Source organism: Meles meles, chromosome 7 (genome assembly GCF_922984935.1).
Source record: "Meles meles chromosome 7, mMelMel3.1 paternal haplotype, whole genome shotgun sequence".
NCBI classification, from domain to species: domain Eukaryota; kingdom Metazoa; phylum Chordata; class Mammalia; order Carnivora; family Mustelidae; genus Meles; species Meles meles.
This window is the reverse complement of record NC_060072.1, coordinates 144,773,568-144,795,411: the sequence shown is the minus strand read 5'-3', so window position 1 is coordinate 144,795,411 and position 21,844 is coordinate 144,773,568. Positions and strand designations below refer to the sequence as shown.

General features: G+C 45.1%; 1 protein-coding gene across 1 annotated transcript in view; it reads right to left on the bottom strand.

Moving 5' to 3' along the window:
• The window catches only part of PRKCQ (protein kinase C theta), a 173,515-nt gene extending 152,038 nt beyond the window's left edge, over positions 1-21,477 (bottom strand). The window contains exon 1 of the mRNA XM_046013258.1: positions 21,336-21,477. The gene's annotated coding sequence lies outside the window, so the exon portion shown is untranslated. The remainder of the gene's footprint in view (positions 1-21,335) is intronic.
• Positions 21,478-21,844: the final 367 nt, after the last annotated feature.

Sequence of the window (21,844 nt, the reverse complement as noted above, 5' to 3'; positions counted from 1 at the left end):
AATATGAAAACAGCTCCCCTTTCTGACAGCGTGGTCAGCACTGTTTAGAGGATGGTAGTCAGCCTCAAGGCTCCGGGAGGTACCATGGCTGCTCACATTCCCTTTCCCTTCTCTTTTCTTTATCCAAGTAGGCTCCATGCCCAGCATGAAGCCCAGTTCAAGTTTTGAACTCATGACCCTGAGGTCAAGACCCGAGCAGTGACCAAGAGTCGCAGGCTTAACCGACTCAGTCACCCGGGTGCCCCTGGCTGTCAACGTTTCTATGTAGAACCCAAAATTTAGGAGGCACCTGGCGAGGCTTCACCCCTTGGGTATTGCTGTAAGAAGAGGCACCTATCACTCACCTCCACTAAGGGAATTTTGTCGACTCTCTCTGGGGTTGGTCACAGAAAATGAAAGTGAAAGTTGACGGCAGTATCAGACATTTCTTCCAGTAAGTCTCCTATCAGAAGTTACTCTCACTGGGAGTCAAAAATGATTTCCATGAAGAATAGCGGAGTCTAAGGCTAGAACGACTCATCCGCATCTCCTCGTGGACAGTAAGGATGTGTTCACCTAACCCATAACTGACATTAAAGCAGGGCGGTTAGCTGTTTGCGTATCTTAGTAGTAGAATCTCTCATCTTTCTAAGTGATGCATATACAAGCTATTTTTAGGAACTTCTATTTCAGACAACAGAGATGCAGATGAAGAGAGCAATCCTCGGAAACAGACTGCTGAACAGGAAAATATTTACCAAACTGCAATTCTTTGCTACCATTTGGATGAGGGAAAAAGGCACCCGTTGTTGTGTACAGATATTGTAAACAGACATCAAAGGAGAATTTAAGGGGTTTCAAAGTAAATTTGAATTTCTTTAAGGGTAATGCATTTTACCAAGTTTATAATATTACAGGTTGTTTTTTTTTTTTAAGATTTCATTTATTTATTTGACAGAGAGAGAGATCAGAAGTAGGCAGAGAGAGAGGGAGAAGCAGGCTCCTCGCTGAGCAGAAAGCCCGATGCGGGGCTCGATCCCAGGACCTTAAGAAGGGGGAAGGCAGAGGCTTAACCCGCTGAGCCACCCTGGTGCCCCTGTAGTTATGTTTGTAAGTGGCTACCATAGGGCAGATTAAAAAGGACAGGGGATGGTTTAAGAATGACCCCTTCATCTACAGAACATTATAGCAAGAATTATTGCCTCCTGGTTATTCCCTTTTTCTTTGTTTGTACATCATGCCTTTAAAAGCAATAAATATGAGGTATCTAGAACAGGCAATCCATAGAGACAGAAAGTGGAATGGCAGTTTCCAGGGATTGGGAGGAGCTGGTCATGGGGAGTTATTGCTTAGTGGGTCCCAAGTTTCTGTTTAGGATGGTGAGAAAATTCTGGAAATTGATCACAGCAGTGATGCCTCTAATACCATTGCACTATATGCTTAAAAATAGTTAAAAGGTAAATTTTATGCTATGTGTATTTTTACTAGAAGAAACAACAAATAACACCTTATTTAGTATTTATAAAGCATTTGATTTATTACTGAATATGCCAACAATCTTAACTCTAATTTTATCTCATTCCTGGACTGCTTCCTTCCCCATTTCCTAGCTGGCCATTCCACACTTATTCTCCTTGCGTCTCCAAAAACATAATTCTGTCTTCTCTACCCTCAGCGGATGGGCTAGTCCATTTGGTGAGAAAATGGAAGGCACAAGACACAGATTTGCTCGGCTTCTGTGTCACTCTGGTTCAACCTCTCTTTATTTCTACCTCTTCTCTCCGGAGTGTCCCAAGTATGACCGTGCCCCTGGCCACATCCCTCGAACTATTCTTCCCTTTACCTCTTGTCATTCTTGTGATTTCAGCCTCTGTCCCACTCCCACCTGCAAACATGCTCGCGCTTCCTGTCCAAGCAAATTCTGACGTTGCTTCTCCTGCAGCCGTGGCACTGACTCTTTCCTTCGCCAACAAGATCTGCAGACCATTTTCATTTCCTCACCTTCCCTTGGCTTCCCCACTTTCTGCCCCGTGGCTTCCACCACCCACCACCCTGCCAGACCTGCTCTCTCCGCGGCGGTGATGAAGCCCCCTCCAGATCACTAGCTCATTCTCGCTCTTCCTCCTCACGACCCTACATTACGCTGCCAGTTCCCTGGTTTCCCTCCTGCTGTCCCTTCCGTCACTTTGGTCACCCTTAGTCTATTCTGTCGGTTCAGTTTGCTTTGCTTAAATATTATGGAAAACATCCAGATTTGGACTTGACTTTTTCTTTAGGGTCCTAACAGACCCTAAGTGAGAGAGAGAGTGAGAGAGAGAGAGAGAAATATTTATGGGCCACTATGAAGCCACAATGATGGCTTCAATGGTCTTCTACGTAATGATAACTTCAAAAGGTATGTTTTTCTTGATACATACTTGCACGTCTTTCAGTCCTATGTTTTCAGCTGTGTATTGGACCTCTCCAAGTGGTGTCCCACCAGCTTCTCATGCACAACCAAAATAAATATGAATTCTACCATTTCCAATGCCTATGCCTCTCCTCTCTCCTCTGTCTTGATCAAGGCAATTACCATTTATTGAGTCTCCCAAGCTCCACATATTGGACTCAACTCTGAGTACTCCTTCACTCTCATCATTTCCATCTCACTGTGCAATAAGTCCTATGAATTTTATCTGGGTATTTATTTCGTACTTGATCCCTACTCTTCAGTATTTTAGTCTGAGAACTTCAGATAGTTCCTCTCAATACTGTGGATTCCCAATTAATACCAACCCTCTGCCTATTCCTCTTCCACAGTAGCTATAAGAGATGCCTTTCAAGACCTCTTCCATGTTGAAAAACACGGAACATCTTCTCTGCTTCAAGCATGAGGACCAGGTTCAAAAGCTGCATGATCTCTTCATTAGAATCAAACATCAAAACTTTAAGGGTTCAACGATAGCTAAAAGTATAGGTTTAAAAAGCATTTTGGTTTCTTTAAATGTGTTCTTCTAAATAGTTTTGAATGTGTTTTTAGAAAACCTTAAGCAAAACAAATCTTCCCTCACACAACTAAAAAGATGAAAACAGACACAGAATGCTAATTAAAAAAAAAAAAAGTCTTAGTAAACACATAGAGGAGAAATATGCAGAAACCCACAACTGATTTAATTTGCAAAACCACAGCTTTAGCTCAACTAAAGTAAAGATGACTTAGAGAAAACACAACCAGAAAACTGAGATGAAAGATAGGGGGTAAAGAAGTTAAAGTTGATGCTTCAGCAAGTAGACATCGTGGGCGTAGTATGAAGGTCTGGGAAATTGCTTTGGAAGCTGGTGGACTGGCTCCATGGACATAATGTTCTTAGTGGAACATGAGTCCTGCTTGCTGGACTAGTGTCTTCTACTGAATCACGTCCCTTTCACTTGTGAAGATACCGTCACCTTGATACAGAAGGAGAAGCAAGATTTTTAGGTTGAAGTTGATTTTTTCCGGTTGGCATGGGAGATCGCTGGTATTTGTGAAGGTTGGTTTAGAGTCAGAGTTAAACCGTGGGAGTCAAGAATCCTTCAGTGTAATCTTGGTCCTTCCACCAACCAGCTGTGACACCTTGGAATGTCCTGCTTGGCTCCTCGGAACCCCACTCTCTGAGCCTTGAACATGAGGATTCTGGGAAGAGTAACTCATATTTGTACATGCTAAAATCCCATATTTTACTATTTTTAATCTAAGTAGCATTAAGACTTGGGGGAGAGTCTCAGGATGGTTTTTATCCTTAGGATTTAAGAAAAAGGGGCAACAAGAGACCCTATTGAAACACTAAGGACGGCCATTCTCTTCCCAGGGAAATCTTCAGAGTACCGAAGTCATTCTCAAGCACAGCGAGACTTGTCCCTTCCGACGTGGCAGGTGTGGAAGTTACAAAGAGGACAGAAGTGAAAACTTTGGGGCTGGGGCTGCACAAGTGGGAATTAATTAGGCAGGCAAACAGAGTTTCCTTCTGCTCAAGTGACCTGCTGACATTGTAGCAACAGGCAGTGCAAAGGTTTGGTTTTTTTCTTTTTTTTAGAAAAGGTGTAGCTCCGGGGCGCCTGGGTGGCTCAGTGCGTTGAAGCCTCTGCCTTCGGCTCAGGTTATGATCCGGTGTCCTGGGATAGAGCCCCACGTCAGGCTCTCTGCTCAGCGGGGAGCCTGCTTCCTCCTCTGTCTCTGCCTGCCTCTCTGCCTACTTGTGATCTCTGTCTGTCAAATAAATAAATCTTTAAAAAAAAAAAAAAGAAAGAAAACGTGTAGCTCCTTATCTCCTCATTACTAACAGGAATCCTAAAGTCCGATTCCTAACAGACCCTAATGAGAGAGAAAGAGAAAGAAATATTTATGGACCACTTACCGCATCCCAGGCACGTACCAACAAAGGAACACAGCAGCGGAGAAGGAGCCGCGGCCCCAGGAAGCATGCAGAAGATGAGAATTACACATTATCTGGGACTGGGGAAGGACAGATTACACCTTTTCTTTGTCAGCTCATGACTCGTCTGCACTCTTTTTTTAAAACCATAATTTCGTGGCAACGAGTACCTATCACATTTTTCCTCTCCCTCACTGTCCATAAAGACAAAGCACGTGGTACTCTAAGGGCAGGCCACATCCCAGAAAGTTGCCTGTTTAGATCTTTACCTTCTTCACTATTACTTCATGGCACTGTCATAATCTAAATGATCTCATTTATATCGTCTTTCTCTTCCAAAAGAAAGTAAGCTTCACGCAGGCCAGGATCTTGGCCCCCCCTTTACCCCTGTGCTCCCAACACCTAGATCAGTCACTGACCAATAATCAATTATGTGCTTGATCAATACATATCTGTTGACTGAATAATTCCAGCCTTCCTTCTCATGAAGATTCGCATCCTCTCTCAGGTAACCAGCAAGGCCCTCTAACATCGGAGGGAAACCTCGCCAGGACTGGCATTTCTAAGAGGACCTATGTTCCTTTAACTTCTAGTTGGCAGGATTTCCGGTACCAGAATAAAGTGAAGTGAGAACTTTCTGGCAGTGTCACAGGAGGGATTTTGAGATCAGGGAGGAAGTGGCATTCCAAAGGGGGTCACCCTGGATTTGCTGGCAAGTCCACTTCAAGGGGGAAAAAAAAAACCAAACCTCTGTTCTGTTCACAGCTTCTTCCCTTCCTCTGTGGCTGAATCTGTAAGTCCTTTAAAAGCCCTGGCTGCAAGTTGGCACATCAGGGGTCCATGAGGGACAGAAGGATAAGGTTAAAATAGAAGGCATACAAAATGTAGATACTTTGTTTCTGTCTCTGAGATCATGAATCATGATGTCCTGTGCCTTGGTTGTTATTATAAGTTTCCTATTTATATACTTTGAGGGCTATTATTTAAATTCAATGAATTGCTCAACATCTGAAAATTGTCCATTGGCTCAAATAGGAAGCATCTATTGTGTTTCTGATTTTATTTTGCAACCCAACAAAAAATGATAAAGTACAGATTTCTCGGGATATAAAAAATTAATCTCTGGAAAATACTGACAAAAGTAATGTTTTCTTGGGGCACCTGGGTGGCTCAGTGGGTTGAGCCTCTGCCTTAGGCTCAGGTCATGATCTCAGGGTCCTGGGATGGAGCTCCGCATCAGGCTCTCTGCTCAGTGGGGACCCTGCTTCCCTTCCTCTCTCTCTCTGCCTGCCTTTCTGCCTACTTGTGATCGCTCTCTATCAAATAAATTTATTTATTTATTTACATAAAATCTTTAAAAAAAAAGTAATGTTTTCTTAAATAGAGGTATCTGAATTTTTCAGAATCTTGGGCTTCAGGAATTTGTCAAATAATAATAATATTTGTCAAATAATAATAATTTGTCAAATTTGTCAAATAATAATAATAAATACTAGACCTAAAAGGATCAAAACCTTAATGTGAACCTTATTAGTGATTCACAGATGTGACAACTTACTGACGAAAAAGCAAATTACACAGTCACATCAGGCATATGCTAGAAACCATTTAAGTGTATCTCATAGTATAACAATACATCATTCTTCCAATTTCCAGAATGATCCCATAAGACCGAAGTTCAGACGTCAAAGTGATTACTAAGGAATGTTAATATGGCTGCATTTCCCACTCACTTTTAATTAAACAAACATTCTTCTCACCTCTCCTTCCAAGTTATAGCTGTTTGTAGACATGTACATGTGTGTGTCCACATATGATAGAATTTGCCATGTTTAAATGTGCCCCAAACGGTAATTGAGACATAAAGAGAAGAGGAACTCTCAAAACTCTCTTCTCAGAATTAACACCGATGTCAGGTAGCATTTTTTAAAAAAATGAGTCAGTAGCTAGAGTATATTGCCAAACTCAGGTTTAGCCAAGTAGAATAAGAACAGCGACGCTAGCATCAAGCGGCCTGTGACGGCATTCTAGCTCTGGCCCTTAGGAGTTCTGTGACCTTGAACCACCTAACTGACCCACGACCTCACCTGTAAAATGAGGACAACGACAGGACCTACCCCAGGCGAGCGAATGGATGTAAGTTGAGCAGAGCAGCAGCTGGTATATGGAAAAGTATTTCCACACGATGATTATTTCCTTTATATTTGTTCAGTCAGAAGAAGACGATGGGTTCTTTCGAGGTAAGTCTCCCTTGGTCAGGCTTAGGGGTCACCTCACCTCTCCCCAGTCACACCAGGTCCTCTTTGTCAAAGCCAAGCACATCACCGTCTTTGTCATGATCGTGGGACCCAGTCAGCTGAGCGCAGGGATGCAGGCATCCGCCCAAGGGAGGGTCCATACACTTTCCCAGAAGCAGGCTCTTCCCTTCTCTCTGCTCAACTTCTCCTCTGCCCTCTTGGGATGGTTGGTCACTTCCTGAGAACCACACATCGTTTGGATCGGGGGGTCCCGTTTTCAGGTCCAGGGCACCCTACCGGGGCGCTCCTTGCACATCTCTGCAGAGGCCACAGGGCTGGTCTGATGGAAGGCCCTCTGTTCACTGCTTTGTGCTTAACCATGACATGTCTGGCTCTTCCCCACATCCAGTGGAATCTTCTCTTCCACGGACTGTGCTCGTACCTCATCTAGCACATTCTCTGCACTTTGGTGGCCCTGTCCCCCCCACTCAGGCTCGATCACACAGCTCACTTCCTCATCACACCCACCTCCCTCCTGTTTGGGGTTCTCTGGGCTCTCCAGAAGGCCCTCCTCAGCTCTGCCATTGCGTTGGGATGGTGACACCAGGAAATGGCACCAAGCGCTCACAGAGGGGCCTATTCGCGAGGGGAAGGGCTGGTGGTGGAGTAAGAGACAGATGCCCGTGGGGCTGGGGTTGGGGGGCTTGGGCCGGGGGCGGTGCCTTCACTGCAGGGCCCCAGGCACGTGGGGGACGTGTGAGTGTTGGGGGACGGGATTCTGGTGGGAAGCAGGGCATGGCAGCACACGGTCCCACGTGGAGCACCGCTACCCCAGAGACCGCTGAAGAACAGGGCGTGTAAGCCTTCGAGTGCGGAGGTCAGAGGAGCAGGTGAGGGACAGGGTGGAAAGGGCCCAGCAAGCCAGGCCAAGGGTCTGAATTGCATTCTAAGGGTGGTGTGGAGTAACCATGGACCCGTCAAGTGGAAATTTGCCTTCAGACGGTGTGTTTGTCGGCTTCTCCATCAGCACACTGTGGGGTGCGTGGGAAGAGCCACATGGAGGCTACAACTCAGAAGACCAGCATGAGGGCACCCTCATGAAATGGTTTCCCTGACAGCCTAATGTCTTGGGCTAGACCACGTCTCCCAGGAGGGCTGTGACCGTAATGCCCCTCCACAGCTCTTCGGCAATGCTGCCTGGCCTCACCGCAGAGGGTGGGGCCTACTGCCCCTGCCCGTGACCTTGGCTGGCCTTGACTTTCTGACCAGGCAAATAGGTCAGGAGTGATGCTCTGTGAATTCTTAGTTTGTCCCCTAAGACATCTCAGCTTTGGCCTTTGTGCACTCAGAACACTCACTCATAGGCTCTAATCACCACGAAAAGAAGCTCAAAGTAGCTACACAGAGCAAAGGAGGGAGTGGGTGGTCCCTGTCTTGTAGCCATACCTGCTAGGAGCCAAACATGAGTGAGCCCATTTCCTGTCTGTCCACAAGGTAATGCTCCGAGGAACAGAGCCAGCCACATGCCTGATCCATAGCATCATGAACAAATGAAATGATATTGTTTTAAGTCACTAAGTTACTAAGTTTGGGGGAAATTCATCCCACAGGGATTGATATCCAAAGCAACCTTCTGAGCCAAATAAATACATGTCAGACAAATAAGAAACTGCAGCTCTGACAACTTCAGGGCAAGAGCCCGGGTCCACTATCAACATGTGTGACCTTGTCCTTCACCACTGATGACTTATTACCAAATCTCATTTCAAGCCTATATCACAGTTAACTGAGGAGTGCTCAAGCTTTTTGAAAGGCCAGTCTTAGAAAATGTAATCCTCTGATTCTACTTTGTAAAAAGCTAAGAAAGTGTGGTGTGTGGATTATAATTCCCTGGAGCACAGTCTAAATTTTCCTGTTGGTAGTTTTCGGACAAATATCCAACAAGCACATGTTCCACCGACTGGACCTGCGGGATGTTTGATGATTCTTCATAACTTGCTTTCAGAGCTGTATTGTGAAGGGTCTTGAGATAGTCCAGGACCTGAAAAAATGGGTGATCTCTCTCTAGGTCTGGATATTTAGATCCAAAGGACTAGATTACCTCTCCAAAAGAAAACATCGATGGTATTTTTCCAGGAGAAAATCGATTTTATATATTTAAATAAACACATATCCTCTCTGTGCTGAATACTTGTAGTCTGTTCTCTGAAGGGGCTTGCCCTTCTTCCCCTCCTTTCTATTGAAATAATAAAGTTCAAATATGCTGTCATGCATAGACATTTCTCACTGCCAGCTCCACCCATGAGAAACTGTCAATGGATGCCTTTCAGTTCATTCATTTCTACAATGATATGCTAATTTATACTTAGTAATATAGGAATTTTTTTGTGTGCCCAATACATCACATTTATTTCAACAGGAGACAAAAAACCTCTTCCTTCTGCTCATGGGCTTACTCTCCTAAAGCACGTGTGCTCCGATCTCAAGTGTACTATAAACATTAACAAATCTCAATGCTTAGGAACTAGGAAAGATCTCAGTAGTAACATCCTTCTCTTTATTGGAACAGAGGAAGGAAGGTTCAAGAATCTTGGGCTGTGCCTTTAGCAAATACTTATGCTGCCCCTTGCCCCTGCTTCAGAATCTGGGATTACGCAAGTTCTTTCTCACTGAATTAGTTCATTAACATTATAAGGATTTTTACAAAAATCTAGGATTGGCTCAGTTATATCTAAGGGGTACAGTGATTCACGTTCCTTTTTTTTTTTTTTAATATTTTACTTATTTGACACAGAGAGCAAGCTAGACAGCAGAAAAGAGGGAACACAGAAGGAAAGGGAGGAAGCAGACTGCCCACTGAGCAGGGAGCCCAGCACGGGGCTTGATCCCAGGACCTGGAATCTTGACCTGAATTGAAGGCAGATGCTTAACTGACTGAGTCACCCAGGCACCCCTTAAGTTCCTCTTCTGAAAGAGTTTATTTATGTTTACTATGAATACCATCCTTTCTAAATAGCCTTCATGTGTATAAAAAAATCCGTGTTGGGGCACCTGGGTGGCTCAGTGGGTTAAGCCTCTGCCTTCGGCTCAGGTCATGGTCTCAGGGTCCTGGGATTGAGCCGCATCAGGCTCTCTGCTCAGCTGGAAGCCTGTTTCCCCCTCTATCTCTGCCTGCCTCTCTATCTACTTGTGACCTCTCTCTTTCTCTCTCTGTCAAATAAATCAATAAAAAGCTTTTTAAAAAATCCGTGTCAATTTATTCTTGTTTTTGAATAACTAAGGCAGAACAAATTTTTTTAAATTCCCATTCTTAGAGGATAGAAGATTCTATCTGGCTGCTATTCCTCGTTGTTTTATCTTCCAGAAACAAAATCCGCTGAGGGAGTCAGGCTGTTCCTTTTGGAGAACCACGACTTCAAGGAAACTCGGCCGTTCGGCATTTGAGAAAATTTGGCATGTTAATCTTCGCTAAGACCAAAGGAAAGATGTTTTCTTGTTACAAAGTCAGAACTGTCGCTGGACAGCTTGGGAGATCAGGTGACTATGGTTCCGCATGTGGGTGATGGGTTACACATTCCTCTCTTGGTGACATTCACTCACCACATAGCCTAGTCACCAATGCTCACAAACGGGCTAGCCAGGGCGTGGGAACCTTGACACTTACCCAGTGCCATACCACCCCAGGTGCCCAGTGACATCTGATTGGAATATGTGGATATCAAAGGAACCCAGGAAACAGCTACAAAATATTAGGATCAGGGGGAATCCGAGAGACATCCTAGAGACCCATCATTCAATTCACGTAACTTTTGATCCAGACCGCAAAACTGGATTGAGAACTGTTTTCACAGCCATGTCTATGATCTTCCTACCTGCCTTCACGGTCACATGGCCATGCAAGACTGGTGGGTCCCTGGAAAAGCAGGACAAAGGCAGGGGGCAAAAGGCGATGCCACAAGACCCAACAGCTCCTCTCCAGTCCCTTCCACTGAAAGGGAAACTCTAATTCAGATTCTTAATACCCTGTGCGCTGACTACCACATGTCCCCATTTAGCAAGGAGCCTGGAGAACAATGAGCAGAGAAGGCACCAGAGAACTAGTGAGGGGAGGAAGCAGCCGCAGACGCCCAACTAGGGACTGGCTACCACAAGTCAGCACAGCAAATCGCCACACTATACTTAGCTCCATGAACCACTTTTCGGTTAGGTCCCTACACCTCACCTTGCAAATATGGACAAAAACTATGGAGGTTAGGGCCCTGAGAAAGGTGAACTTGATAGAATGCTTCATGCTGACAGCTGGAGTAAATAAAATATATTCCCTTCCTCAGCTCCAGGTGCAGCCTGAGCTCTGCGCTAAAGAAAGAGAAATGGAAGACCTGTCACGTGCCCTTAGGTAGGCTTACTCAGGAGATAATAACGGAATTAAAATATCATTACTGATCTATGGTTATGAGCTGGATAGAAGCTGCAAGTCCTCAGAGACACAAGGAAGTACAAGAGAGGGTAAACGCATTACAAGCTACACAGCAAAGGCATAAGACAAAAGACACTTTTTGTAGTTGCCCAAAGAGACTGCGATTGAGAAGAGTTCTTCATGAGTGGAAGAAAGAATACACTTAGAGTTTGGGGGGCTACCTTATTTTCTTATTTCCCAAAGGAAAGCAGGATACTTTGGATGGTGAAGCCATCATGGGGCTGGAATGCGGAGGAGGCTGAGTCTTACCCAGTGAGTAGTGTTGTCTCCCTTAGTCCACAGACAAAGGTGAGCTTGCTATTTGGTTACCCTTAGCTGACTTTATGCCAGTACTCCACAGGAGGGAAATGTCACAACGGAACTCACAGTATTTTCCCGGAAACACAATGCCATTCATATAACAAAGCATACTTTGAAATCTGACTCTGAAATCCCACAGAGGATACATGGTTTTTTTTGTTTTTTTGTTTTGTTTTGTTTTGTTTTGTTACAAGTCAGAGTCCTAAACTCCAGTTTTAACATTGTTTTGGCTTTGGCTTACTTATTGGCAGGAACCTCTGCATGTGCCCATTAAGTTTTACTAGTGTTGAAGTTTATTTTTTATCTTCTTTTGAAAGATTATGGTATTTTTCCCCTTAGTTTCAATATTTTTTGGTTACTTTACCAGTAAGTGAGTCCCCCTAAATAACTTATTATTCTTTCTTTTTTAAGATTTTATTTCTTTATTTGACAGAGAGAGACACAGTGAGAGAGGGAACACAAGCAGGGGAAGCGGGAGAGGGAGAAGGAGGCCTCCTGCCGAGCAAGAGAGCCTGATGTGGGGCTCAGTCCCTAGGACCCTGGGATCATGACCTGAGCCTAAGGCAGATACTTAATGACTGAGCCACCCAGGCACCCCTATTCTGTATTTTTAAAACATTTTTAACTGCTTTCAATGATTTTCTCCTTGGCACACTTTTATCATCTGAATTCTTAAATTTGGGCTTTTACTTTTTACCTTTCTTGCTATTACCTGCTTTAATGAGTTTTTAAGATGATTATGATTTTTTTCTGAAGATTTCTTAAAATCTTTTATTGTTTCATTGAAAAAATTTTACCTCTTTTATCCTTTAATATTTTCTTTTTATTAAAATAATTTTTGAGTTATTGGTATATCTACATTTAACGTTTACCTATTGCCTCATCTTTTTGCTTGTAGGATATTTCAGAATATTTTAAGATTGCCTTTTATTTCCTGATCATTCTTGACTTAGCTTTTTTTTTTTCCCTTTTATTGTTACCATTAAAGTGAGAAGCTGGAGGGAGATTGATGGAGGGAGAATGATGGAGGGAGAAAAAAATCACACCATAAGGAGGGGAGATGGGAGTTTTTTATCTTGCAGCAAATTGTCTTTTAGCATCTTTGAATGCTCCCATCACCTCCAACTCTTACTTTCTAGAATTTATCCAGACAAATCCATAGACCCACAGGACTGGCCAAGATGATAATGATGCTTTTGTGCACATATTAAAACTCTATAGATTGGGATTCCTTTCTCCTATCACTTAGCATGTAGTCTCTTAGACATGACAGGTTCTAAAATGTATGGCTCATTTATTTATCCCATGAATATTTATTAAGCACTTATTATACGTCAGATATGTTAATAGATGCTAGGGATTCAACAGAGAATAAGTGGAAACTTGGCATTTGCCCTCTTCGAGCTTGTAGTCTATTCGGAAATCTAAGATAAACAAACAATGGCAATACCGTGTAAGTGCTGTGGTCGCCAAAATTCATTATTTGCTTACTAAGTGCTACGCATGGTGCTAAGCACTTTATATGAATGATCTCACATGTCTTTTAAGAACATGTGGAAGGAAACAAAACCCAAATTTACAGGATGAGGAGAAGCATTCTGAGGGAAAGGTGTCTAGGCTGAAGATGTACAGGAATTTGCCAAAGGAAGGAGGGGTTTAGAGGTTGAGCAAAAAGGTCATGAGGCAACGACCATGTATGGGACCCCTAAGGAGCACAAAGAGGCTTGGACTTGGAAGAATGGGATGAGTGTGCTGCTTGAGAGGACAGCGGAGTGTAGATCAACTGGATACCTCCAGTTCATGGCACAAAGTCTGGGTTTCCTTCCAAGTACATTGGGCAGTCATTGGAGTTTAAAGCCAGGAGTGACACGCTCATATCTGGGTCCTAAAAGGGCTCTTCCAGCTGCAACAGGGAGAAGCTATCTATAGTAACAGAGGCCAGGTAGAAAGTTCCAGAAGTAATACACAGACAAGAAATGGTGTTGGTCTGTAAACAGACTGGGGAAAGGGAGGTGGGAAAGGGTGGATGGAATAAAGAGACTCAGGCGGTGGAACTGATAGAATGTGATTTGGGGTGAGCTATGGAGGCGAGGAGTCGAGTAAAAACATCCAGATTTCTGCTTGTGTAAGAAGAGGTGATGCCAACGCCAGGTAGAGGAAAGAGTGGGAGGGAACTATTTGCAGCAAGAGAAAGGGGAAGGTGATGTGTTCCACTGGGGGCATTCGATATTGAATGTGGACATCAACTCATGGCAGAATATGATCAGCAGGACTGTGGATAGGTAACTTTCGGGGAGTGGTCAGCGAGGAGACGGTTCCTAAGATGAGTGAGAGATGAGACTGTCATGGGGAGAGAGAATTGAGGCTCACCAGCCTTCTGCGAACAGACCGGAGAGGAGGAGGTTTCAAAGGAGAAGAGAAGAAGGAAGAACAACGAGAAAGGGGCTGCAAGGGAAACATGGCTTCAAGAATGCAGGAGAGTTCAGTGCATGGTCTGCTGCAGAGAAGTTGAGTAAGAGAGGAAGAGACTTCAGCAAGGGTTAGCACTGGGAGCGTGAGCCACAGTCTCCTAAGAGTTAGGAGAGGCAAAGCCAGATGACTGTGGCCAGGACATGTGCAGTGAGGAAAACAGAGTAGGAGGCAGAGAGGACAATTTAAGGAGTTGGGTTGTGAGTCGCTAGAGGAAGGGCAGTCTTTTCCTTCAAAGAAGAAAGGGGTTTGATGCAGTGAGAACGGAGCCACTGACGAGGGAGGGAAGGAAAACACAGATGAGAGAGAAGAGAAGCGGGAGAACGAGATGCCCACGAATGAAGAAGAAATGGTCCCAGAGCACCAATGGAGCAGGAACAGTAGTCAGGAGGGGATTCTTTTTCCATTGTCAAAAGGAGGTGAGGATGGGACGGGAGACCCAGGTGAAGTCAGATTACAGCCTTGTGATCACAAAGGCAGGCGGATCCCATCAGGAAAACTTCCATTTTTCTCAGCGAAGCAGGAAGCAAGTGAGAGTAAGGGCAGGGAGTATCGGAGGAAGGTCGAACGTGCTGTAGAAAGCAAGCTGAGTCGACCGGGGAAAGCCTGCGAGCCTGGCTGAAGGTGGAAATCATGGAATCAGAGCATCATGAATTTGCCTAGTTGCACAATTTTGTCCATGAAAACTCATCAGTCTCTGTATACAACTGGAGAAAGGAGACAGCTGGATTCAGTCCTAGCCCTGGGGGTCCTAGCTTCAGAAAGGAAAGCACACCATCTCGCATGGCTCCGTTCATGCTCGTCTTCTTCCAGCTCCGGGGGAAAACTCTAGGGGACGTGGGGGAGAGTAGCTGTTTTCAATTTTGTCAACCTCAGGTTGAATGACCCTTGGTCCGTATAATCAACACTATTTCTTCCTGACTGATCTAGTCCTTTAAGAGGCTGATGGGATATAGCTCAAAGCTTATACTCTTCCTAACAATGTGGAATATGGTTACAACAGCTGCCCCAAGAAAGTATCTCCCACAAACAGCCAACAATGGACCAACTTGGAGAATACAACCCACATAGGCCGCAGAGGCATGAAAAGAATATTAAATTAAGAGCCAAGAGATCAGGGCTCGCTGCTAGTAATCTGTTGTGTGACCCCTGATGGAGTCTCTTAAGCTCCACCAGATTCGGTGTTCCCTCTGTAAATCACAAATGACCCACCCAATGCACAGGCTTCGGGAGTAAAGGATCTCATGTATCCAGGCACTTGCCACAGCTCATGCTCAACACATGTCGCTTTCTTTTCTATTTTTCCTTCTTCCCTCCTGCCCAGAGTTTATGTGATTCTATGGCTTAACAGGAATGGTCTAGAAAACTAAATGCCATAACTCTATAATTTTCAAATGTTTAGGTAAGAAACAGATTGAATATGCCCGAAATTCCGTGACATAAAACTTGATGAGAAATAATTACTCTCGCTACACAAAGTGGGGTCTAGTGTTTTCTGTTCCATTCTATTTCATTTTTAAAGATATGTTCATCATAAATCAATAAATTATTTTCATAATCCAATAATGGATCCTGTCTTGCAGTTTAAAAAAACATGGCGTAAGAGCCCTGTTTTGCTATCACTGAAATCAGTCCATACACGGACCACGGAATGGAAGAGGTTGAAGACTACTGTTCCAAAAATGGAAAACACATGACTAAACGAACTTCTCCCAAAACTGCAAGAAAGACATTTCAGCTATGGTCATAAAAGTTTTGGCTTCTTGATCATGTGGGCTGCGACAAATCGTCTTATCTGACCATAAACTCATAGCACTTGGTTTGCTCAGGAATCGCCAGTGTCCTGAGAGTTTCTACTCACTAGCTACTTGTTTTAGTCCTCACTCAGGGCGAATGGCTCAGAGGGCTGGAGATGAGCGAGAGGATAAGAGAGCCAGGGACAGTTAAGGGTCTGCTCTTTATATTTTTAACTAAAGAGTGGTAGCGGATGCCGCAACACTTTTTGAGGGGAGTCCCTGGGCTTACCCTGCTCTCTTGCTCTCTCACTCTGCTCTCAGACCAGACTGTATTCCTTTCCTTGGCTACCAAGTCATGCTTACATGCTGTCAGGCCATTCTCTACAAATGCCATTCCCAACTTCTGGAACACCCTCACCGGGCTTATGGCCGTCTACCTGAGCCATCACTTCTCCTGAGATGTCTTCTCAGCTACCCCAAATCGAGGTAGTCCCAAGTACATCCCCAGGATAGCAAGTCCACACTCGCTCTGCACTGAGGGCCTACTATGTGCCAGGCCCTGCTACAGCACCTAGAGATACAGCAATGGATGAAACACTAGCCGCATTCTAGAGAAGGAAACAGACAAGAAATAAACAGATACGTAATACAGTTACACACCGTAATATTATAAACAGACATATAGCAATATAGATACATGATGAAATTATCACACTTCATTATAATTTCCTCTTGACTTGTGTGCATTTCCCGTACGGATGATACAGGACAGTGTGTGGTTCTGAGGCTCACAAAAAAAGCCTGATGAATTAAAGTACGGCCCTCAACCTTCTGGCTCCCTCCATTGTCCTGAGAATCTGTCTGGTTTTGCTTGCCTGCAGGAAATAATTTAACTTTTAATCTGCAAAGGGTCTGTTCTACGTATTTAGAGTTACAAGCACGAACGCCATGCTTACTTTATTCTTGACAACAATTTATTTCTAAATCATGAGCTCCTTCACGGAGGAAGTAGAACCCAAGTAGAAGAACCCTACTTGGAGGGACCTTTTATCTTTCAGGAGCCCTCCTGCCTATGGGTTCCCTATTCCTTCAGGGGATGCGTGAATAGTCGTTCTTCCAGTGATTCTGACTACAAGAAAGTATACAAGCACAGGAGAGGAAGGAAAAACCAATAAATTGAGGAGCAGCATCAGTCCATAGACCCCCTCAAGCAATTTTGTAAAAAAAATTCATGGGTTACCACCTCACAACACATTAGGGTGACCACTATTAAAACAAACAAAAATCAGAAAGTAACAAGTGTTGGTGAAGATGGGGAGAACCCGAAATCTCTATGCACTGTCAGTGGGGATATGAAATGGTACAGCCACTGTGGAAAACAGTATGATGTTCCCTCAGAAAATAAAACATAGAATTACCATTTAATCCAGTCAAAAGAATTTAAAGCAGAGAGTTAAAGAGATATTATACATCCACGTTCAAAGCATTTTTATATGTAAACCAAAATGTGGAAGCAGCCCGAGTGTCCCTGAACAGATGAATGGATAAACAAAACAGGATATATACACACGATGGAATATTACTCAGCCTTTAAAAGGAAGGAAAATTTGACACAGGCTACAACAAAGATGAATCTGAAGGACATGTTTGCAAGTGAAATAAGCAAGATATGACTCATTTCTATGAGGGGCCTAGAGTAGTCAAATTCACAGAGACAGAAAATAGGAGGAAGGTTGCCAGGGGCTGGAAGGAGGGGACAGGGAATGTGAATGGGGACAGAGTTTCAGTTTTGCAGGATGAAAGAGTTCTGTGGACAGACAGTGGTGATGTTTGCACAACAGTATGAATGCAATTAATGCCTGAACTGAACATTCCAAAGTGATTAAGATGGTGAATTTTACATTATGTGTACAATTCTACCGCAATTAAAAAAACAAAAAACAAACACTTGTACAGGTAGGTTGTTCCACTCGGTATCAGAATCAGACAAACTTAACTCCAGCACATGCCAGCTGTGAGAGCCAGGCAAGTGACATGACTTCCTTGAGTTCAGCTTCTTCAACCATGAAATGAAATGATGACAACATAATTTATAGAAGTTCTACAAAGATTAAATGAGATAGTAATGTTTGTCAAATACAAAATTCTGAGTTTCATAACTGGCATAAAAATATAAGAACCAATGCATCAAAAAGCTGGACTTTTGTTGGCTTTATTATCATTAATCATCAATATTACTGGCTTAACTCAAAAATTAACATCAACCTGTAGAAATACATCCCACCAAACTGAGTACATTACAAATCTGCTAATTTAATCCCAGAACAAAAAATCTATGATTCTAGGCTGGGGTAAACTAGTCCTAATTTCTGAGGTCTCTGGTTCTCATTTTGTCCTAAGGATATTTTTAGATGACACAGCAATGTGAATTTGTATATTAATGCTTGATGTGTTAAGACAATGAAGATGTTTCCCTTATGCAAGAAAACACCTTTTGATACAAAAGTTGGGTAATCACCCTTTCTGATGGAGGCATAATATCCCATTGTATATATGGACCATATCTTCTTTACCCATTTGTCTGAGCATAAGGAATAACATGGAGGACATTAGGAGAAGAAAAGGAAAAGTAAAGTGGGGGAAATCGGAGGGGGAGATGAACCATGAGAGACTGTGGACTCTGACAAACAAACTGAGGGTTTTGGAGGGGAGGAGGATGGGAGGTTGGATGAGCCTGGTGGTGGGTACTAAGGAGGGCATGGATTGCATGGAGCACTGGGTGTGGTGCATAAACAATAAATCTTGGAACACTGAAAAAATTAAATTATATATAAAAAAAGAAAACACCTTTTGGGTTCACCTTTCTGCCTCAATGTTTTTCTGAGTTTCTCATGATTTCTTCCTTAACAAGCAGGATATGTATGAAAAGGCAAAATGAGAGCCACTGCTTCTTGAAAATGAAACATATGAAATTTTACTATAATGAACAGAAACAGAAAGAAGTTAAAGTCTATGTATGCCACCATAGACTACTTTCTTTACTTTCAATTACAGATTTGATTTGGGGCCACAAAATTATATCAATATAGCATCACACGATACATCTGTGTGTTCTCTGCGATTTTTCACCATATAACAATTTCTTTGTTTTAAACAATTTAGGAAAGTTACTTCCAAAAAAGGAAAGGCTGAACCCTATACAAAGAAAATCACCTGAGATGAAATATAACCTTATTAACAGTCACAGGCAATTACCCTATCAGCAATATTCTCAGGGGTAAACAACATAATCAGTAAGTCTAAAACATGACATGCATTAAAAACAGGAAGTACTAATTCTCCTTCCTATTTTAAGGAAGCCAAATGTCCTATCGTTAAATCCTACATTATGAGGGGATTTGCGGATTTTACTCTTGGATGCCAGTTACAGAGTTGCACTGTAAGCCCACACTCTCCAAAAATCCTGGACCCAGTCCACAGAGAATTTCAGATAAAACATCAAGTTCATTATACAGAAGAATCCTGTCTTTCCCATCTCTTCAGAGAATACATTGCAATGGAATGAGGGACCTTTATAAAAATGACAAAAGATGGGGCACCTGGGTGGCTCAGTGGGTTAAAGCCTCTGCCTTCTGCTCAGGTCATGATCCCAGGGTCCTGGGATAGAGCATCGCCTTGGGCTCTCTGCTCAGCAGGGAGCCTGCTCCCCCCCCCACCCCCCCCCCCCCCGCCTACTTGTGATCTCTGTCCATCAAATAAATAAATAAAATCTTAAAAAAATAAAATAAAAATGACAAAGACAAAAGCACTATGCAAGGGGCCCTCCAGTACCTGCTCTGAACAAGCAAAACTGAGGATTAGTGTTGAAAGGGATCTTTGAGATGATAAGAAGGACCAAGGTGTAACTAATTGGACAATGACCCTGCATGTTGGAAAGAGAAATGGCAGAAACAAAAGAAATTACAGTCCAATAACTGACCCACATGCATTCAAAGCAGACTGGATCGGGGAGTTTCTGTCCGCCGAAGGCAGATCTGACAGAGAAGCTTGCCCAAGCACTCCTTGTCATTCTGAGCCACCACAGCACAAGACGGTGGCGGAAGTGAACAGGACAGAGTAGAGGGTGGTGACAAGAGTGTTCCCTGGAACTTTACATTTTAAAAGTTTACAAGAAAGAAAAAAATCACAGGAGGTCGAAAACAAAGGCTGGTAATGCCGAACAGGTGACTCTCGAAATCAGAGGTAACCATTTAAGAGACAGAAAAAACAACAACCCCAAACCAAACCAAACCAAACCATTTAGTCTTAATCACTCACTGGGAGGAGTTTCACAGCTGAGGCTTTGACGGTTTGAGAAGGTCGTCCTGTGCCCAGGCTTTAAATACACATACATTCAGTCCGCAGAAGAAAGGCACTAACAAGATCTATCCGTGGCAGACACCTGCCTCAAACAATGGCCCTGATCTCAGAGGGATTTCAAACAGCTGTGCATAAACTTCAGAAGTAATTTGCAACCAAATTAGTAAACGTCCCCCTCTTTCCCACTAGACACAGCATTTTCTAAAGAGATTAAGCACCCACAGAAAGCCTTCCATTTTACCAGTTACCCAAGACGAGGTAGGAAACAAATGAAGATGGTGATTGGCAAGGTTGGGGTGGGGCAGACCCGGGAGCGGGGGACCAGGGCTCCTGTGCCCGAACATCCCTGCCAGGGAAGGGGCGGCGGTGGTCACCGTTTCCACAGAGCATGGGCAGGAGTAGTGAAGCGGCGGCCAGACTCGTGCTGGGGTGCGCGCCCGGCGCTAGCAGGACCTCCGCCCTCCCGGGGGTGCTGCACCCTCGCTAGGGACGGACGGACGGACGGACGGAGGAGGCAGTGAGTTCTCGGTTCTCCCCCCACATCACCACCCCGACCTCCTCAGCTTGTGCCATGAGCGTAGAACGTTTTCTTAGCGCCACCTGGGGCAGGTCAACCCCAAAGGTCAAGGCAGAAAGAATCCGTTTCCAGCGGGGCCAGCCTGGGGGCTCCTCTTCATTCATGCCTTTGGCGTGAACAGTCCCTTTCACACTGATAACTGGGGCTCTTAAAGGTTAAATGAATAAAGATATTTACCTCTAGTTTCTTAACATGTGGCCCTGAAGGCTGATCTACGAACGGGTTCATTTGAGGTTACAGAGCTGAGCGACAGACTTTTTTCCCTCCCCTCTGTCTATCACGGAGCCGCCTCACCCGACTCCAGGCCCTTGAAAAGCAACTCGAGTTTGCTTAGAAGTGAGCCTTGGCAGCCTCGTCCGCGGCTCTCACAAACCCCAAGAAAACAAGTGAACTGTCCCCCGTGGACTGGTCACCATCTGCATCACCCTCCTCTCCTCCAGATGTTTGCCAAGGACATAAAACTTGCCACTTTCTTCCCTGCCTCCCACCCCAGTCATTCAGGTAAGGGGTAGGGGCGGACCGAGAAGGAAGAGACGACGCCCCCAGCCCCAGCCCAGCCCCGGGGCGTCCACACGGCCGGGCCGCAGCATCCCGCGCCCCCCGCACGCAAGAAACCACAGGAAGCGAGTGGCCCCAAGTTCGCGGCGCTCCTGTCCCTCTGCGGCTTGGCAGTCAGCCCGCGCCCCCCGCCCCGGAACGTCTCAGAGCGGGTGCCGGACCGGCCTCCCCCCTCGCCGGGCCGCGCTCCCCGCCCCGCGCAGACGCCCCCCGGCCCTCCCGCGGCCGGCGACGCGGCGCCCAGACACCTACCTGCAGGCGGGGCGGCCGCGGTCCCTGCGCGCTGCTGCTCGGCGGCCGCGCGGGCTCTGGCGGGGCTGCGCGCCGGCCAGGGGGCGCTCGTCACCCCGCCGCCCGAGCGCCCGAGCGGGCTCCGCCGACGCCCGCCCAGGAGCCCGCGCCCCGCGCCGCGTCCCCTCCCACCGCGGCCGCGCTCCTCCCCCGCGCTGCCCGCGCGGCTGCCGCTCGGCCCCCGGGACGACCCTCCGCGCGCCCCCGCCCCGGGGAGGCGGAAGGTCGCCGGAAGGGGCGCCGCGCAGCAGCCGCGGGCCGGGCGCACGGGGGTTCTGCGCCTCCCCAAACTGAAAATCGAAAATGATCCTTCCGAAGGGGGAAGGATCAAGGTCGTTCGGTAAAAAGAACTTTGTCGCCTTTGTCTGTTTTTACTCTAGAAAGGGCTCGTCAACGTTGTTCTGAAGTTTTCTTTTCAAGGGACCTACGCGAGGAGGTTTGGGTGGATCGTCTTTTCTAGGTTGTGCCCT